The sequence below is a fragment of the Hibiscus syriacus genome, unplaced genomic scaffold (genome assembly GCF_006381635.1).
Source record: "Hibiscus syriacus cultivar Baekdansim isolate YM2019G1 unplaced genomic scaffold, ASM638163v2 tig00110616_pilon, whole genome shotgun sequence".
In the NCBI taxonomy this organism is placed as follows: domain Eukaryota; kingdom Viridiplantae; phylum Streptophyta; class Magnoliopsida; order Malvales; family Malvaceae; genus Hibiscus; species Hibiscus syriacus.
In genome coordinates, this window is record NW_024062801.1 from 205,352 (window position 1) to 226,974 (window position 21,623).

The 21,623-nt window shown below is 37.4% G+C and overlaps 3 pseudogenes; all 3 read right to left on the reverse strand.

Moving 5' to 3' along the window:
• Positions 1-61: 61 nt before the first annotated feature.
• Positions 62-3,973, reverse strand: LOC120135799 (annotated as a pseudogene).
• A 4,040-nt stretch (positions 3,974-8,013) lies between these two features.
• On the reverse strand, positions 8,014-16,584 carry LOC120135767 (annotated as a pseudogene).
• Positions 16,585-16,746: 162 nt separating this feature from the next.
• LOC120135797 lies at positions 16,747-20,767 on the reverse strand (annotated as a pseudogene).
• Between the last annotated feature and the right edge of the window lie 856 nt (positions 20,768-21,623).

The window sequence follows — 21,623 nt, forward strand, 5'->3', positions numbered from 1 at the left end:
AAATCAGATCTCTAACCCGAGAGCAAAACCTTCCCGACGAGAAAAAAAATGAAGATGAGGGTCTCCTGAACTGTTTTATCAAATTATAGTAAGTTAACATGGGAACAGTTGATTAGTTTCAATCAGTATGTGCCCTAAAGGGGTAAACAAAAGTAAAAAACTACAATCTCCAAACAAAAAATGGAAGTTCATCCGATATATTTTAACCTTCACTTGAGAAAAAGAATTTGCCATGAATCATACAATCTCGTGAACTAGGAAGATCAGAAAATCTGACATGAGAAAAAACTGCAACACGACACAACATGAAGTGTGTCCCTTGACAACACAGCAACATGGTAACGCCGGCACCCAAATATGGTTTGTACATGCTTCATTCTGATTGTGCCGGAGCCACTTTTCCTCGACATCTCAACAGTTATAGCAAGTATCAGCTATCGAGTGCACCGAGTGCTTTCATATCTTCCAAAAATGCGGTGTACGAGTCATCAATACTCGGTGCCTTTGGAGCTGAAGATGTGCAGGTGTATTCTTGCTTCACAATGGTAGGAGCTAGAGTCTTGGCTGCCGCTGTTGTCATGGTTGAGATTGAAGGCTTTTGTTTTGCTTTTGGGGCAGCAATCTCCCTCCTTACTCTAACTGATGCAGGGACCTAAAACCAACACATACTCAGGCAGTCATTTTCTAGAGTTACGGCAATATATCATGTCCACATATAAATATCAAAGCACCATAAAACTAGCAATGGGAAGTAGACTTACCATAGCCGTAAGTTCCGGCTGGTGCTGAGCCAGTGGTCGCTTAATAACAGTAGGTGCAGCAGATTTAACGTATGATGGTTTCTGTTGTAAGGGTGGTCGATGTGCAGAATTATAATCATCTATTGCAGTAGGGGGAGGACCGGGCGGAAGTGGTGGTCTCATCATTGGTGGAGGTCCTGGTGGAGGGCCCAAAGGTGGTCTGTGCATCAAGGGGACCATTATTCCAGGAGGAGCTCGACCAGGAAGTCTACTAGCAGACAAAGGTGCCTGCATGTCTGGAAGTGCTACTGGAGGGAATCGTGATATTCCAGGTGGTAATACATCAGGCTGTAGAACTGGGACCATGGAAGGTCCAGGCACCGGAGGTTGTTGCCTGGGAGGCGGTGGGGGTGGTGGAACCATTTTAGGAACCTCTTTCATCGTTGGATGGTGATTAGCATCAGATTCTGATGAACCACCTTCAGACTGGTTAATTGCCAATTTAGGGGGCATTCCAGTAGGCACCTAATGACAAACACAGAGAGATTAACACTTTGAAGCAAGCAACTAATTCTGAACTACTACGAAATTATTTGTTCCCTGCATTTGGACCAACCTAAGATCTTTATGGAATAAAGAACTTTGGAGTTCCTAACTTCGATCACTCGAAATAAGCTAAATCCATTGATACATTTTCAAGGCAGAAAGCATATCCAGAGAGCATGAAGAAGAAGAGCTTACCTGAGACGGTTCGTTGGAGGTTGAGTCATCTGATGGTAAAGATATTTTGTCCCCTTCATTTCCACTAGTGCCCGGGGGAGGTGGCAGCATAGACTGTGGAAGGGGAGGAGGTGGAGGTAGTGGAGGGCGAACTGTAACTTGCTCTTTAGGTGGGGAACCAGGTGGTGGTGGTGGACCAGGGGGAGGAGGCAACGGAATGCCCAAGTTTCCCATGGCAGGCTTAGGTGGCATTGGAGGTGGGGGTGGTAGAGGCAAAGAAGCAGGTGCAACAGATACGTCTCCCGTGTTCGATTCAATGGTATCTGGCAAAGGAGGTGGAGGTGGTATAGCTGCAGAAGTATCCTCTGAGTCAGTCTGTGAAGATGAAGCACCAGACAAGGGAATTCTAGGTCCTGAAGGCCAAAACAAAAGCAGAATAAAGGCATGGGAGAGAGACAGTGTGTGTGTGTGTGTAAAACCAGCTTAATTATTTAAGTCAGAAGCGCAGGAAAGAGAACTGTGTTACAGAAGAAAACAAATCAAAGAGGAAGTTACTATACCTATTGATGATTTATACATAGGTGGTTTTCCAGGTGGTGGAGCCCCTGTGGGATTCAGAGTAGGATGATAATAAACAGAGTCCTGCAGATAAGGAGAAAAAAGAATAGTAAAAATTCCACTCCAAGAAAGCAGGCGTCAAAATATAAAAGTATAAGTAAACCGTCTGATTCAGATCATACTTCAGGTTTAGGATGCTTCGCTCTCTCATCTTCTTCCGCAGTTGTCCTTCTCTGAGGAGGTCCCAAGTGACTGTAGCAGCGATAAATTGGTAAATGAGAACTTTTGAATATGATACGACAGAAGCATAAAGGAACATGTCATAAAGAGAATTGTCTATTTACCTGAACATAACAGGGGTCTCACCCTTCTCCTTCATCTTGTCTTCATATTCCTGTGCAAGGGAGTAATGAATAGTATGGTTATCTCGTGCAAACAACTAATTCTAATAACAAGAAGAAAAAATGAAAAGCCGGTAATTATTTCTTCAGAAAAAGGTTAAAGTCATTAATAATTTAAATTATTACCTTTCTCTTCTTTAAGACAAGGTTAAGTGTCTTCAAGTTGTCTCTTCTTGTGTTTTCTTGCTTTGTCTAAAGCACCTTCAGCCTCTGTAATATAACTAAACAAAAATTCAATATAAATGGCAGTCCGTCAGACAGTAAATTAAAAAATTAAATTTACTAAAGAAATGACCAAATATACTAGTGAGAACAAGGTGAAACTACGGAGGCAAAAGGGCTAAGTACAGGAATACATTTTTCAAACCACTTACAATACCCAATTCCGCCTTTCTTCAAATAAATAGAATGGAAGGAAGAAAGAAAAGAGAGAAGAAAACTTGCGTAGGTAGTTGTTAAGTCAATATTGTAATGTAAAAGATAAACATATTTTCATTGAGATTGCCATCTAGGAAAAGGGAAAACAAATTGTTTTCCATCTTTATGCTGCATCCAATATAATAATAATTTCATCAAAGGAAGATGTACAGCAAAATATCCAAACTCGACTTAAAAAAAATAAAAAAATGGAAACCTAAAGAAACTGATATTTTCTCAACTTGTTTTGAAAACTATGTTCTTCACAGTAGTTAAGAAATGGTTAATTCCAAGCTCAAGAAAATGACTAAATGCCACAAAGATAGTTACAGAAACCTCGTCAAAAGGAAAGCAAAAATAGAGTACAAAATCAAGCTAGCAATTAAGGTTTGTTTAGTCCTCTACGTTAGTCCTAAGATTTCCTGATCAAAGGGGAAAATTAGGTACATTCCAAATAAAATTTTCTAATTGCAAAGCAAAACAATCACCAATAAGCTCTGCTCATTTCAATAAAGTGCTAATTTGCATCTAAAAGATACTAAATCATCAAATCAAAATATCAACATGAAACATCATAATAATAGAACGACTTACTCATCATTTCTAACTTGTCAATCTGCTCCTTGATTGCATGCGGATCCTTCTTCAGAATCCCTACCTCTCTCACCTTCTTCCTTTCCTTCTTGTTCTGTTGGAATAAGCACGTTAAAAACTATAAAAACATAAAAATATACAAATATTGCAAGCTGAAACACTTATATTTACAATTCGGTTCCAAATGGAGAATTATGCAACTTATCACGTTTTTAATCTTTTGTGAAGCTTCAAAAGCTTATTAAGACGAATATTAACAGTGAAGCCACCTAAAAATAAACGGAACGGAGTAGGAACTTTTTACCCGTTTCAGTTCTTTCTTACGGAGCTCCTTGCGATAGGAGTCCGTAGGGTTCATCACTTTGCCTCCCTTTGTCGTCTTCATCTTCTCTTCCTCTTCAAACTTCTTCTGCCAATTTTCTCAAATTCTTTAGGGTTTTTTTTCTGAATTTTTTTATGGTTATCAAATCGCAAGTACGTCCTTCAGTTTCAGTAGACCGAGAGGGAAAAACAAAAGAAAAAAAGAATTATAACGACGATCGGCAATGCAAATCTCTCATTGGTGTTGGGAGAAGTGAGTATTTATAATCTTTATTCGATGTTTTATTATCTGTATGCAATTCCGTTTTATCCTTGGGCCAAGGTTTTTCTTTGGAAAATAATATTTGGGCCATGAAATTTTACACATTTTTAACCAAAGCCCAAGCTCAGTCGGACAACTCGTTTTAAAAGTCGGCGGTGATATTTGGAGTTATTAAACTAGGATTATATTATCAATCGGTCTTAATAAATTGTGTGAATATTAATATTATAAATTAAGTAAATATTAAATACTATTTTATAATATTTGTTACTTTATTTGAATTAATCATTCAATTAGTCAGTATTTGTGATTATATCAAAAAAATAATTCATTATAATGAAGATTTTTCTTTATCTTTCATATATATTAGAATTTATGGTTCTCTTTTAATACAATTGAAGAAATGACCATCTAGCTCAGTTGGTAGCACAAGGTTCTTAACCTTGAGGTCGTGATCGAGTCCCATAGAGGGTATTTCATAATTTGGAGGCTCCTACGGAAGCTACTCTTAACCTAGTGTTGGGGGCAGCCTACTACTATCTTATCTCCCCCTTACCCCATTACATATGGGAACAGGGACAACCATTTTAATACAAATTGAACCTAATCTCATTAGGACTATAATGTTCTTATCACAATTTCATAATTAATTGGAAACATAATCTATGTATTAGTTTTTAATTAATTTTAATTTTCATAAACGTTGATTTTATTGTCAATATGACATTATTTTACGTTACACTTATTGTATATAAACATTATATTTATTTAATGTAAAGATAACTAAAGTAATTTGTTTTTATAAACATAAATAATTGAAGGGAAAATCAAATTATCTCATGAAACAAGCACAAAGCACTGTGTAATATTGAAGTTCATGACATGATCATGAAGAGTGATCTACTCTTTGAAGCACAATCTGGCCATAAAACTTTCTTGTCCTGATGAACAACGCGAACGCGACTAGGGATCCGACGAAATCAACCAATGCCATGATGAAAAACGAAAGCATGAAACGCCGAGTACCGTAGCAAGATTTATTTTCGCCGGCCGTCACCTTGTCGTAAATATACCCGATGATCCTCACCGAGAAAATGTTACAAGTAAATATATTAATAGGTAAAAAATATAATTCGTTAATATTTAATATAGTAGATGTTGCTATTTATGTAACATCATCTCATCGTATAATGAATGGATATAAAAATCTTACGTGTAATAAACAAATTCTTATATTCTGTAGGTGAATGGATATAAAAAATTACCAATGACATATAAATTAATTATTTACAATAAAGATAGATTTATTTTTTCTTCAAAAATTCATTTTGCAGTACTTTTCCCCCCAAAATCCGTAGATTTTTTTTTTGTTCTCAACCTTTTTTAACTAAAAAAATTGTAACCTCTTATTTCAAGCGCAAAAATGAAAAAAAAAAGCTCAATATTATGAAAATAAATTGATATATCTAATTTATAGGAGGAAAAAAAGAGTAAAAATAAAAGAATGTAAGTTGTTTTCATCAGTTGACACTGGTGAGACCGAAGCAAGCAGCAGCACTCTTCAATTCATTCTCTGCAACACGTTCAATTGTTTGTGTTGTCTCTCTTTTCCTGATCCTTCACAACTGCTGCACCATCAAAATCACAAATTAATCATGTTCGATAAATGAATGCTCGTGAGCTTCTTTGGTATCGATATAAGATTGTCTGTCGTCGATAGTATCGAAGAAAGGATGAATCTCATCGTAATCATGAACAACTTCTTGTTGCATAACTAATGGTTCTGAATTAGGAACCAGCAGTTGAGATTGAATCGCCATTAAAATGATCGTTCTCATTGCTGCTGCCATTGGCAAGAGGATGAGGGTGTTGAACCCACAAGGAATTATTACTGTCACGATACGAATTCTGCATCGACATGCCGTTCTAACTGCGAGGCCACATCGTCGGCATAGAGGAAACCCGATGATGCAGATGATATTGCCTGCACATCTCGAGCTGCGCGAGCACGGCGTGGAACTCTTCTTCGAGCAGCTGAATTTGATAATTAAGCTGATTTATCACGCCCAAACAACCGTACACGGGGAACCTATCTCGAACTTTGGCTTGGTATTTAATCGATCGCATGGCCTCGGCGTGCTGCGAGGGGTCCAAACTCCTAAGAATATTAAGGATGTTACTTACGCCGAACAGTTTGTGTGCGTTCTGGAAAATTTTGGTTTGGTCGGCCGGGAAATACGGAGCGAGGAGACATTCGGGAGTTTGTGTGCGTTCTGGAAAACTTTGGTTTGGTCGGCCGGGAAATACGGAGCGAGGAGACATTCGGAGATGCACTTCCGCCGTTGGTACTTGCATGCGGCGCAGGCACTGGCGGCGCCACCCTTGAGAGTCATGATCGCATAATAACAATTAAGATGGAGGAGAAGCCATTGATGAAATGGGAAAGAACTGAGGATTAGGTTGTTGAAACTGAAAGGGGGTTTGACCTGAAAAGGTCTGATATGAGCGGATTTGCTGGGTGAAGACATGACTGAGTAAAACAGAGAGAAGATGAAAGGCGTATTGATTTAGGGAAGCTTCCAGAGATTTCCAAGTGTTAGGGGACAAATATTGAGGAATCCAGGGAGAGAGTTTTACTAATTTCAAGGGGTTGCCTTAGCCTTTGCTTTGGTCTTTGCATTAACCGTTGTACCAAAGTTTTACCTATATTACTACTACATGTTTCAAATCTATAATTATTTGAGTAAAATACACAAATGGGCATTGAAATAACTTTTTTATCACTAAAATTTTGAAAGTTAGAAAATGATCATTATACTTATTAATTGTTATAAAATAATCATTGCATAAATTTTGAGGATCATTTTATAACACTTTGATAAGCTTTAATGATTGTACTAGTTTGATAAAATTTAATGACCATTTTGTAATAATTTAATAAGTTTAATAATCATTTTATAACCCCTAAAAAGTTAATGGCAAAAAATCATTTTAATAGCTTAGTGACCACTTTTGCAATTTACCCATCGTTATTGATCTACCAATTGGTCCTTGAACTTTACAATTTTTGTACTTAAAAGCTTTTGTTGATCATTTTTGTACCTAAACTAGTAAAAACTCCTCAAATCAGTACATGAAATTCTCAACAATCAATCATCTTTCTTGCGGGATATTGACCGGTTTAAATAATGATACGTTAAATATCATGTACCACAACCTAACTGATTGTTAAAGTGCAACGTTAATACCCTGGACCAGTTTGAAAATTGAGATATTTACTTTTTCTGCGATAATACTGATCATCCATATAATTTTTTGTTTGTTTGTTTGTTTTAGATTGTTGATTTTTTTTTCTCAATTTAAGAGCAACGTTATGTTATAAATGATCATTAGATTTATTATTACAAAATAATCATTAAAATTATAAAACTTATTACTATATAAAAAGATGATTTCAACATATATACACACACACTTCAATACAGCAACAACACCATGATAACAAAATTTTAATGTAAGCTGGAATATCAAGAGTTGAATACCCTAATGTAAATCCATTCTTAGACATCTTCAGAATATATATTAGGGGATAATATTCGAACAAAGAAAAATAAACATCTAGAACAGTTCCCAAATCTGATAACTCCCCCGCTTATAATTGCTATATATATCCTCCTACCAATGATCCTTGCAGCACTACATTCAATGATATGCCGTAGTCAAGGCCACCCCATCATTTAATTCTTCGGCTTTTTTTTCCCCTCCGTCGACCAGAGCCACCTTATCGGGAAGTTCCATAGTACCAAAAAAAACTAAACTCGAAATTTTAAAGAAAATTCTTTGTTACGACATTTCTTCCCTTAAAATGATTCACTTTCTCCTACAAAAAACTCGAATGATTCCCAAAATTCTCTTCCCCCACCCCGCTTTTTAATATCACAACTTCGGATTTTCTAACTAAATCTCAAACTTCCTCACGAACCGATTTCGCATATTTTACAGTATAAACTGCAATGCGACTACGAACAACACCTCACACCACTTTTAGGCCATCCAATGCCAAAACCCATGTTAAACTCATCTGGTGTATCAAATAATATAACAAGATTCAACATAAATTTGTTTAGTTTACAGCTTCGAAGAAAAGAACCTGTGGTTGCAAGTGCCCCCGTTCGCACATCATAAGAACATCGGCCCATCCACCAATTACCTGAACATCAGAAAACAGTTCACAGTACTGGATGACATGACATGGAATGGAATACATTGTAATGAAAACAAACTTACCTTGACAGTTTTGTCATCATACATAATCCATCTTTCGTGATCATGACTATAGGCGAAACAATGGTAATGTTGCCCATAATAGCAAACCTGAGAGTTAAAAATCAAACCTTACAAACTGTCCAATAATCACACCTATTTCTGCATTTTGAAACTTTCATTCGAATATAAAAATCATACGCTGGTGGAGAGGGAAATAGAGTGCACATACGTACCACTGAGACTAAGTTATGCTTGTTTTTGGGATCTAGTCCACGATAAAGCACACTAATATCTATGACATTATTTAAGGCAGACAGTGTTGCTGCTATGTCATCGGCACCTTCACATGTATTCTGCCAACCAAGAACTGCAAGACCAAAAATGATAAAAGCATTAAAAGTATAAACCGTGACTACCGAGTACGAAGCATAACTTCGTTTAGTAACTTCAAGCACAACCTGTTGTGAAAAACATGCGGTGGATTTGAGAGAATGTGATGGACATAGTTGAGCTTCCACAGCCTCCGGCCTCTGGATCACAAGCTAACTGATGGTTCATCTCTACAAGATTTAAAAGCTCATCAAAGGAGCTTTCGGCACATAACCTGAATGGTAAACAAAAGTTTTTTAGGAGAACCAAGAAAGAAATTGTTCAATTCTAGATTTTTTTCTTCTTCTGCAAAGGATCGATACCTTCACTGTTCGAAGTGCACTGGCATTTATATTATGAAAGAATGTAGTGTATTCAAATGTCTGGACTCCAGACCACACTGTAGCAATTCATTCGTTCAAAATATCCATTCCAAAAGAGAATGCACTACAAGTACTGTTCCCACAATCCCATGAGCCCGTGCAGTTGCTGTCCATAGAACCAGCATCAGAAACACTCGAACCAGAAGTAAAAGACTGATGAAGGCAATCAAATATTACAGCCAATACTTCAGAAGCATCATTCATTTGGGCCTGTAATTGCTACTGTTTTGTCAGAACTTTCAAACATAGACATCCATCTAAAATCATAATTATGGGTATTGATTGGATAGGGATACTAACAATTAGAAAGGTGATCGAATAAAAACTGAACTTACCTCTTGGAAAAAAGTTACTATCTGGATACAAGTTGCTAAGGGCTATCTAAGTGATGTAGGGGCAACAGGTTCTCTCCGCACATCACTAGATGCAATGTTCAGGGCGGTGAAAATTTCATACAGTGCACAGACAACACATGGATCTCCCACGTGAGCATGATTTGATGCTGATTTCCGCAAGAATTCATCACGAAATTGTCTCAAGTGCCACAATGACTGCAGTTAATACCAAAGGCAGCAAATGATTAGAAAGGGGCTACATATAAGGCCAAGTCCAAGGACGGTGGGCTGAAAGAGACCATGAATCACAATACAAGAAAACCAACCTGTATAATAACATTCAGAAAGCAATTGTATTCGCCAAACTCATTCAGCAGACCTGTACCAAACACATCAGTTTCATTCAAACCTTCACTGGAGACCTCATTAGCTGAGACACCTTGGTTTTTACATCCAAAGGTACCCTTTGTACCGTTCTCGAACTTGAAGACAAGGGCAATCTCTGTCGCGCTGGTATGTGTCTGAAAATGATATAAACACAAGGTTAGAGAGCTGCTGATGCAGTCAGTCAATCCACTCGATTGAAGATTAGGAACTTAACACCAAGACCATGTTTAAGTGCACAGCTTCCCAGTAAGCTGCAATCAATTATAAAGAACACACAACCAAACCTTACCACAGTAAGGAATACATATATTACAAAAACTGCAAGTCCATTTTATATGAGTGAAACTTATTTCAGCACATATCGAAGTGTGTATACATGTGAGAATATTCATGCAACTCCACAATAGACCGCCAAATACCAGAACACTCTCTAGCATGAGCCAAAACTATCAAGCTAAATAAAATGCATAACTAACTAGGCAGTTTGGTGTCCAAATTTTTTTGCACATTAGCCAATCAGATTAAGGCCATCAATACTTGACCTTTGTAACAAATACTCAGGCAAAGAAGTATTGCTGTCTCCACAAAACTGCAGAAAAGCATTATTGACTGCAAAATATTCCTTAAATAGATAGATTAAACAGAAATTTTCTTTTAACAAGAAAAATTCATTAGTGAAATCATTTTAAAGTCTGTTCAAAAGATGCTACTGTGAAAATCGGTGCCCAGAAAATTTACCAAACATCCACTGAAAAGTTCTTTTATGTTCAGGCTTTGGCGAACGGCCTTCTTAAGGTCTGCTTGGAACCTTTCTTCATCATCTTCCTCAGCTTGCAGTTGTCTTAAAGTCTTTGTACCACCTTCCCCAGGGCCACCATCAACATATCGAACTTGCTCTTCCACATTGCTATGAGAGCTTCTAACTTGAATGTTTTGGCTTTCAAATGACAGGAGTTGATCCTTTCCATCAAGAAATTTGTTGTTACCCTTATGCTGTCTACCCTTTCTTCTGTCCATTGCTCACTAGGAAGCAAACCATCTTTCGGGACTGCGCCATTAGGTATCCTATATAATGTAAAAAGATTCTCCAGAGTACCATGGGGCAAACTAGCCAATTAAAAACCTGGTTATGTTGCTAACCTTGTATAAAATTTGCAAGAGTGCCAGATGCATTAGAAGTCACTGGCACAGCTGAACCATTGGCAGTGCTCATTGGTACGCTATCCAAATGTTTGTGACTATGCTCCTTATTGCCAAATATTGCTGAAAAGAAAGTTTATACAGTTTCTGATTATCTGATCATGGTACCCATAGAGTTAACAGCATAAAGCACGTCTCGGAACGATAGCATTGATCAACTTCCCATTGCATCATGTATAAAGGAAAGAGAACAACATAATGCTCACCTGAACATCTAGATTACCAGCATCCAAATAAGCATTATGCAATCCATCGGGCGCTTTCTCTTCATATGCCTGAATAGCTCTTTTATTTGCTCCAAGGTGCTTTTGTTTAGCCTCATTCTCAATCTGTCTTTGATACTCCAAAGTCTCCTCAAGCTTTCTTTCCTCTGCTTCAAGTTCTATTTTTCGTCTAAATTCCTCTTCTTTCTGTTTTAAGTCATCAGTATTCACAGAAACTTCAGAATCTAGATGGTACCATCAGAAGCAACAACCACAGAACTGCAATAAAACATGAATAAAAATGCAGATCAACATTAGACTATGCAAAGAGAAGAATGCTTAATGGATAATGAGAATAAAAGAATGGAAAACAGAAGGGAAATACACTTTCTCAGCAGTCTCATCATTCAGCATATGAAGCTCATTTACCCCAGAAGCCTGAAACAGTAAGAAAAAATTAAACCTGCACCATGGAATATGCAACCAAAGTAACCAGCAGCTGAATCTTAAAAATAAAAAGTAAACCTACCTTTGAATCCTGGATTTTCTGAACTCTTGTTCTTTTTCTTATCCTTAATTTTCTCCTGTGAATATCTAGAATTATCACTTCCTCCTCGAGCACCCTTCTTAGAATCACGTGCAAGCTCTGCCAAAAAGCTTCTCTCACAGCATCAGATTTCTCAGTGGCATCTTTTTGGCCTGGTCCTCTAAGTGTGCCTGAATTTTAAAATGATAAATAAATAATAAAGGGCATATCATGAGCATAATTCACACACACCCAATCAGCTTCATACAAACCCTCAAGTATGATTTCACTAAAGGCAACAGTATTGATGATAATCATGAGCAGAAACAGGCTCAAGTTTGAGTTCCATCTGCTGCATCCCAGTAACATTTCGCATAATTTGTGCATCAATTTTGCTTAGCTGCTTGACAAAATGAAACAATTAAGAATGGCAGGTTGAGAATCAATTTTTTATATTGAAAATTGCACCTAAAGCAGATGGCAGACCTCTACTGATAATTGTTCCTTCTGTCTCTGAATGGCAACTTCTATGCAGGTGTCCACTTGTTGCAGATAATCCTTGGCTCTCCAGTCATCTTCCCCAGATTCTAAGTCACATAGCTGAGAGTTCTTCTCTGCGCTTTCTAAGAACAGATTCATAGCTTCGATGGGCAATTCAGCGCGGTCTCCCTCTTCTTACCTTCTTCAAGACAAAGATCCTCTAAGCCTGCAAAGCTTCCTCATAGCTTATATGGTCACATTTTCTTTCACAGAGACTCTGTAGGTGATAAAACTCCTTCTCCAGAATCTGGAGAATTTCCACTCCTTGCTGTGTTTTCTCTTCTTTCATTTGTATCCATGATGCCAATTGATCCCCACTTGAGTGGCCTGAAAAGGTCCAGGACAACAGAGCATCAGCATCCCGTACAAACTCATTCCATTGCTACCACAAGAATTTTCCAGGACCGAATCTTCTATTGCTGCATCAGATAATAAATTTTCATCTAGGAGGAGACAAGAAGAATCTTCATTAAGAACAATCTTCTCTTTAACCTCAAGAATCTTAGTAGCACCATTTGCATCATCTGCAGGAGCAGTCTTCTCAGAATATCTAGTCAGGCCACAAGCATGAGATAAGTCCTGCAAGAATTTAAGGATTTTTCTGAGCTGTGTGGCTCCCAGAAAACAGATGCACATGGGAGTTCGATCTACACCATGCTTCAGAAGCTGACAACCAGAAACCAGACTCCGCAACTCATCCATTGTGAACTGTATAACCTTGTTAAGATGGCTCACCGCAAGATACTTAGTCCAATAAGCTGTTAAATGTAGAATGAATTCTTTCAAGCAACTTGGCACGCTCGGCATCGTCCACTGTGGCCAACTATCCGCAAGGGGATATGCCATGGAACACTTGTTTTCATCGGATCCTCTGCACTCAATGCTAGAAACTTTGTCATAGTCATTGCCCTCACTACCACAATTGTAACTATCCACAAATATTTCCTTCTCAGGCCATGCATCTTTGAAGCAATCATCACACTGCTCATTATAGTTCCCTGAGACAAAATCCCTCTGATAACTCTGAAGTCTGGCATTTAGACTGGTCCCCAATCATTTTAGCTGCAGCAGAAATATCCAAAGGCTTCCAAGAACAGTTATGGAGCATCTCTATCCACTCACTATCAATACTCTGTGGCAAAGCGTTCTGCATTTTAGGTATGAGGTTCCCCATATGCTCATGAACAACATGCTGCATGTGAGACTCTGAATCCGCAAACTTTTCACTACACCTACAACAAGCCAAAATTCCAAGTCTTTTTAACCTCAGCAAATTCTAAAGCCTCCGATAATACATCACTTGCCAATCCATCTTTCACCAAACCAAAATATGCCTTGAGATCACTAACCCTAATCCTAAGAGATCTCTTCAACCAATACTCATTGAATTCCAAAATGTCGAACCCAATCTTTCCTTTCAGCTGTAGAAGCAGTTCCTCCTCCTACACTTCCCAAAGGTAATCCATCCCATTCTTATCACCCTTGCTTTGCAACAGAGGTGAAGAAGAAGCTGCTTCAGATTTCTGCTGCTGCAACAACCTAGCAGCAGCAACTCTAACCTCAATTTCTTTCCTCTTTCTTCTGGCGTTTTTGTAGCTTTCTTAATCTCATTAGGCCTTCTCGTTTGCACTAGTTGAACCTCCATTGGATCCTCATGTACTCTCCGAACCGGAATTAATCTAAACTTCTCTTCTCCACTCCCTAAGCTCTTCATCCAAGTAGAAATTGAAGCTATATTCGATTTCTGTATCAATGACCTAAGCTCACTTTGCACGTGCAAAATCCTTGCTTCCGCAGTTGGTATTTTCTGTTGAGTTTCTTCTTGTAAGCTTTCTTTAGCGGGATCCACTGGATTCTCAACTGCCAAAGCGCGCTCGCATTCCTGAATCACTTCTTCATACTCTTTTCCATCGTTAGCCGCTTCATATAGCAAATTAGCATAAAAATGAGCAAATTCGATGGAGTTCGGAGATAGTTCTACAGCTTTTTTGGCTGAATCTATCGCGTTCCTGAAATGTCGATGTTTGACATTCTGGTCATCCATGATGGATGCCACTTTCAGGCAGACCGTGCCTTGAACGCGGTGGATTAGAGCAGCGTGAGCCGAGTTCTCGTGACGAGTGCACGACTCTTTCATCAACCGAAGCGCTTTCGTATGGTTGCCACGTCGGAGTGCCGTTAGGGCTCGCTCGCACTCAACCTTAACCAAAGACGATGAAGACGAACCGTCAGATTCAACCGGAACGGCCACTACCTCGATCTTCGTATTATTTACTCAAATTATCTTCATGCTCCGTTAACAACCTCCACCGGCGCCGGCGCCGGCACAGTCGGCTTTTGGAACGCGGAGCAGCGTTTTTCTTCTTGTGCCCCATCGATTATCTCAATCGAATCAACATGCATAAATTTTTTCCCTTTTCGTCCTCTTAATTTATTTCCGGAGAATAGATTGGAAAGGAGTATAGATTGACTTACAGGAAATGTGAGGGACAAAGTTGGAGACTCAAAGGGGACTATAACGGAAAATACCGCCGGCGATGAAAACCGGAGCCGAAGAATCGCTGCGACGCCGTCGTCGTCTCTGAGTGCGTGTGACAGCAAGAGGATTGGGAGAGGGTGAGGCTTTGATTTGCGCGAAGCTGAAAGGGGGTTAACCAATTTTAATTTATAAATAAATGATAATAACAATAACAACAAATAATTTTATTTTGGTATTTTTGTGTTTAAAAGAGGAAATATTATAACTATTAGGAAATAAAATATATATTTTAGGTATCAAATGGTTTAATCGATTTGATAATTTTATTTATGTCATATTTTTATATGACAACTATATTAAAATATTATATCATATGAGACTTTTTAACTATTATATTATTTTAATTTTAAAATCAAAACACTCACGTTATTTGAAGGGAAATGTGGGAAAATAGAAAATAATTGTGGAGAAAGGTAAAGGTTTCCATACGTACCAACCAACCAAGGGTAGGTGTAAGTAATATATACTTTAAAAAATAAATAAAAATCAAAGGAAAGATGAATGATTAAATAAAAGAAAATATATAAAATAAAAGAGCATTTCAATATATTTTATTTTTTCCATTTTATCTAAAGAAGTGTTAATCGTATATAAACGAGTTATATCAAACGAAAAATGATGGTTAATTCCTTCAGTAATATTAAATATTATAGTTTAAATGTTAAGTAAATTATTAAAATTAAACATTAATCGGTCACTTCATATAATAAATTATTAAAATATTCAAATCACTTATTGAAGTGAATATGGCATACACATGGATAATAGATTAATAAAATCATGTATGTATTCAGATAATATGAGATATATTCAGATTAATAAATCATATCTCGCATTTTTCTACTAGTTCCGCCCACAATTTTCTACTAGGCACAAGTTTAGTATTTATATTACAAATAATAAAGAAAATCATATTACAGGCATATAATCATTTAGACAACGTAGTTTGGTATAAGTTGTTTTTTAATGGGAAAAATGACATCTTAAATTTAATTATTTGTCGTAAAATAAAATAAAATCTCAAGTTATGGGTGATGTTTACTTGCAACTGAAAGGGAAAGTGATGTTTCATTGTCAATTTATAAAACAATCTAAAAATCTATAAAGAAAACAATTATATAGATCTTGGAACTGTATATTATGCATGTTTTTGATCTGTGTACTGAAACTGTAAATTATTAAAAATAAAATGTTAACACAAGTGGAAAATTAAAGTAAATTTGTATAGATCATATTTGAATTTGGTCTTTTATATGTTATCCATGTATTTCTTTGTTTAGTTGGATTAATTTTTTTGTTACAATCATCTACGTTCGATTAATTGATCGATTAATCTTAATTGAATATTATAGAAGTTCAATATAAGGGCATCTTTCAACTCAATTTAATTCATTTACAACATCAAGATCCGAACTCTTAACCTTGCTCAAAAGGACTATCGTTTCACCCCCACAATATCAATTGATAGTTATTTTTTCTTAACATAATTGTTCACATATAACTAATTGATCGATTAATCCAAATCGTGATATAGATCAAGTTCGCTTTCACCCGTGTATCCAATAAAATAATCTAATATATATTATATCCAGAAATATATGTGTTATGTATACACAATTCTTAGCTTTAGTTAGAGTGCTCATTAAGTTTGCGAACCGAACCATAGGCAGTAACCATGTGATTGACAAATTAAGCAATTTAAACTCACCTCGGTTCTCAGATTGCCCCGTCCGGCCATTGACGGCACTCGTATTGCTGCGGCATCGACAGCCTACAATCAGCATAGCATCCAAACCAGAGTAAATGGAAAAGGTTAAAATCATCATAGATTGAAACTTAGAGATGGAAGATGGAGAAGCTGTTTGCAAATGCCCTGTTAAGTTAGATCATGTACATAAATATATCCTGCTGCTCAATCACCGATCAGTAGCACTTGGATCCGATATCGGGTTTGAATTTTCAATCAAAAGCTTATGTAACTGTAAGAAAAATGAAGAGGCTACATGTATGCTACGGCTGACCACAAACTACAGCAAATGCATCCGCTCAGCATATGATTGAAGTAACCATCTGTTAAGAGACTCTCCGACCCTACAAAACACCCGGATTGCCATTCTCGGTGAAAAACGGAAAGCTAAATATGTTAAGAGATCCTGAACAGCTTGTCGCACGAGCGATGATCCGGTAACCCTGCTCCGCCTGCCCCATCCAGTCACTATGTCGATCCTACTAGGACTGATTCCAGAAACCAGCATTTGCTGGCGAAACCAGGCGAGTGTCCTAGACAATGCTGTTACGGCAGTACCATCCGACATCACATGTAGGTTGATCAGCCAATAACATGAGCTTTCTCTCTAACAGCATCGGGATACACATTCTTCTCTGCAGCTACCTCCCAAACAGATCCAGCCTCCTCCTTGAGCCCTGATTTGTGAAGAAAATCCACAACGGCATCCACCAGCCCCTCTTGCTTTCTCTATCCTCACTGTGCATCATATCCAAGAACTTGTTCGCATGATCCCGCACATTTCGACCATCAGGTCCCGCTGAAGGCATACTTATCAGAAACATATGTGCAGGATGACCCGTGACAGCCAAGAGCTGACAACAAATCCTCATATCATATGGTGACCCAGCCTCTGTACAATAACTCAGGAGCAAGGTATAGGTTTGCAAAGAAGGATTCAAACCCAAATCCACCATGCTTTGCAGCAAGTTATAAGCATCTGACAGCTTGTGTACCCTAAGGAAAGCACTGAGCAAAGAATTGTAAGTAGAACATTGGGGAGCAGCCCTGCTTGTAGCATGGACTGATACCATTGCCAAGCCTTCTCAATATTACCGGCCTTACCCCATAAGTCAACCAGCAGGCCATAAACAGGTTCATCAGACACCCAGTTTTTCCTTTTCATACACCAAAAATTGCTTCTGCTTCATCCAGATATTCACAGTGTCCAAGCACCTCCATTACTATGCTGTATGTGACCTTGTCAGGTTCAAATCCAGCATTCTGCATATCACGATAAAGCTTTAAAGCACTGTCATAGTTCCTTGCCTTTGCATGCAAGCGATCATGATGTTGTAGGTGACTAGATTAGGAACAAAACCTTGATCGACCATCCACGAAATAACCTGTCAGCAGCTGGCAAGTGACCAGCCTTTCCAAGACAGTTGATTATCACACTATAAGTGAATGTATCAGGAGAAAGGCCAACTGCTTGCATTTTGTGGTATAAGTCCATGGCAACATCAAGAAACCCAGCTTTGGCATGGATATCAATAAGAGTACAATATGTGACACGATCAGGTTCACAACCTATTCCCTGCATTTTATTGAACACATTGATAGCTTCGTTCAAGTAGTTTGCACGTCCATCACTATGAATAAGACGATTGTATGTCACAACATTCGGCTGACAATCATCGTTCACCATCTGGTCAAGCAATCCATTTATCGACCCAAACTGCCTTGCCCGACCAAGGATACCCACCATGGTGGTGTATGTATGACCATCATGCTTGAATCCATCCTTGTTTTTCAGCCAATTGAAAAAGCCAAGAGCAACTGAAGGATCTGGTATTTGCTTTAGAACTTGGTTAGCTTGATATGCATCCATTGAAAGGTTGAGATTTTCAAGAGCCTGCTCAGCAGCAGGGCCCACTTCAGCTGTTGCAATATCTGCGATACAGCTTCCACCACATGCCCAGTGCCTCCTAGAGATCTGGTCGTAGAGAACTCCAGTTGCCATTTTCATGTCTCTAAAGGATTTCCTGAAACCATCCACTCCAGAATCTGAAACCTTTGCACTTGAAGGTATTACATTGGAACTAAAATTTGACATGAAACGATGGGATTGAGCTTTCAATCTCTGTGGTATAGCCTTCCTCCTATCATAAGTATTTGCAGAACTACTATGAGTTTCTGATGAATCCACAATTTCAGCATTTGAAACAAGCTTGTAACCTGTAACAAAATTGGATTTTTTGCCTCTATCTTTTGTACCAAGGTAGCTGACAGTTGATTTTCCCCTGATGCTATTCCACATGACGGTTTTGGATTGACTTGGGCAAAGTTCTCTCTTTTGACAGGCTTAAAGATGGAGATTTTATTGGAAGAGTCCTTGTCGATTCAACCACACAGTGTCTAGGTGAGCTTAATATAGAACCCCCATCAGACAAAGGAAGTTTATAACTCATCAGATCGGACAAGAATGACACAGCTTCAATGCCAGCTTTAACAAAATGATCAGAAATGGTAGGTGATGCATGTTCATCGTGTTGAACAGCATTAGTGCTGTGAGCAGAATTTACAATGTTAGATCTACTCAAAGGAATAGCCTGAGAAACAAGTTGTGGTGCTCTCTCGGTTTCATAAGAATCAACATCGTGGGGTGCAGTCCCTAACTTCAGAGCTCCCGTAGCTGAGGATTTGGACAAGCTTCATTTCCTATGTTCTGCCTTCTTGAAACACAAGTCTCATCCTCAGGGCAGGTGCATGAATTTCCATCTGCAGAAGTACCTCGTGAGCCACTAAATAGAAATGACCTTGCACCATTGGACAGGTTACCAATATGCTTTGCTCGTAACATGATCTGCACAGACAATAAGATTTTTCAAGAAATGTTTAACCCCCATAACTAAACCAATATTAAAAGTGCCGATTATACAAAGACACGACACTAAGCCAAACCAAAGGAAAGAGGATAATCTACATCTTACTACAAAGGAATAGTTTTTACAAGCCACTAAATGCAAGCTAATTATATTTATGAATATCATACGGAGAATAATAAATCCAGCAATGTCATTTGATGTCTTCACTAACATCTGGAAAAGTAATAAAATAGGTTATACATCATAGAGAATGAGATTTCATCGCATCTAAACATCGTATAGCACTTCTGCCTCAAAATATTCATATGAATGACAATCACAATAAATCAAAAACTCCAAACTATAACACAGAATAAACAAAGAGCTTGTTGCTTATAAGAGTTTTTCTACTGTATGTTTCAAAAGGAATTTTCAGCTCTAACCCTCTCTATCAAATACAAAAGGGAGCAATCCATGTGCCTACAACATTTTAATCACCAATATCAACAATTATGGATACCTTATCTACACTCCGCACCCATAGAAGAATAGCTTTCCCCGAATGATAAAGAACCGATCCAAGAGGTGACATTCACAAGCTTATTATGAGACAGATGAACATAAATAGCCGAAAAGAATGACAAGTGCAGTTATACTATGCAAAAAGTGACTCCTTTTCTTTCCCTGTCAAAAGAAATAATCCATTAATTTCCATTCACTGAAAACCAAACATAGAGTGCTCTATGTTTTCAATCTCCAAAAACAGTACAAAATTAATACGAAACGCTCTGATCAACCGAAAGTAAGAATTTCTTGAACTAGCCTTTCACCTCTTTAGCAAGCAATTCTCAATGCACCTTAGCATTAAACAAAGGAAAGGTATACTCTAAATAACAACAAAATCATTCACCAGAAAATAAATCAATCAAGTGCTACAAAATAGCTTAAATTAACACCACCAAGTGCTCTCTTTTACAGCACTAAATCCCTCTAAAAAAGCCATTATTATTGCTAGTGCTTTCTTTTCCTTCGACTAATCTCCTAAATCCCCAATGCTTCTGATAACCAAAACCATCATGTTTTTCTTCTTCGCCACCTTTAAAACACTCACTTAAAACTCAAAATATAATGAACCAACAAAGCCTATGTGCTTAATCATCGAATAAAGAAAGAAAAAGAGTACCCATCAGTCGATAAACCATGTAGGTGTTGAAAAAATGGTGCAATATAGAAGCAAAGAGCTGAAACCAAGTAAGAATGAGATCGATATAACGCAAAAATAACAACGAAAAGATCAAAGTTTATGATAAGATAAATAGATACCTGAGAACGGAGTTGAAAATTCTGGGTTTGTTTCAGAGAGAGCGATGGAGGCGGCTCTCTTCTTCCCTTTCTCTTTGTTGTCAACCCTCTTTTTTTCCCAAGCGAATTGGGAGTCGCTGTGACGGTAGCTGTTTGTTGCAGCCTTAACCTTTCGGCTTAATTATCCATGTAGTTCCAAACTATATGATTTTTTGTATTTTGGTACCTAATATTTTTACACATACATAAACTATTATTTGATTCGATTATTCGAAAATTATAAAAAAATTGACATTGTCAACTAAGAACGTGAGGCAAATACATCATCAATGCCATATGTATGATGTTATTAGCCTATATTTTTAGGTAAATCGAGACATAATGATAATTTAAATTACAAAATAAATATTAAAATGAAAAAAATGTATAATTTAAGGATTAAGTCGTCGGTGATTTTAGATGATTTTATCAAAGTGTTGAACATACTGTGGCAGATGCAAGATTTATTCAGGATAGACGTGTGTCTATTTTAGAATTCGAATTTCTTTATATTAGTTATTCATTGTACTATTGATATTCACTTTAAAATTTTATATGTCGGTGGAAGAAATAATATATATATATAGTTTGAGGTAAAATAATATATATTTAGAATTATTTTTAGTCATTGACTACGTTCATATATTTGTAAGTGTAACTTCTTGAACTCGTGATTTTAAAGGAGAACAACACTCCTTTAACTACTAAGATCATTTTATAGATTAAATATAAAAATATATATTTAAATGCTTAAAAATAATATTTTTTAGGTGAATTACAAAAATTAATATTTGATCAACAACAGAATTTATTTCTGATGTAAATGGAAATTCTGGGCCTTATTGAGCCATCTAGGGCTCCCCCACCCCATTCAAATACATTGCAATGGCTAGTTCGGCCCAGCATTTTTCATTCCCCCCATTATTCT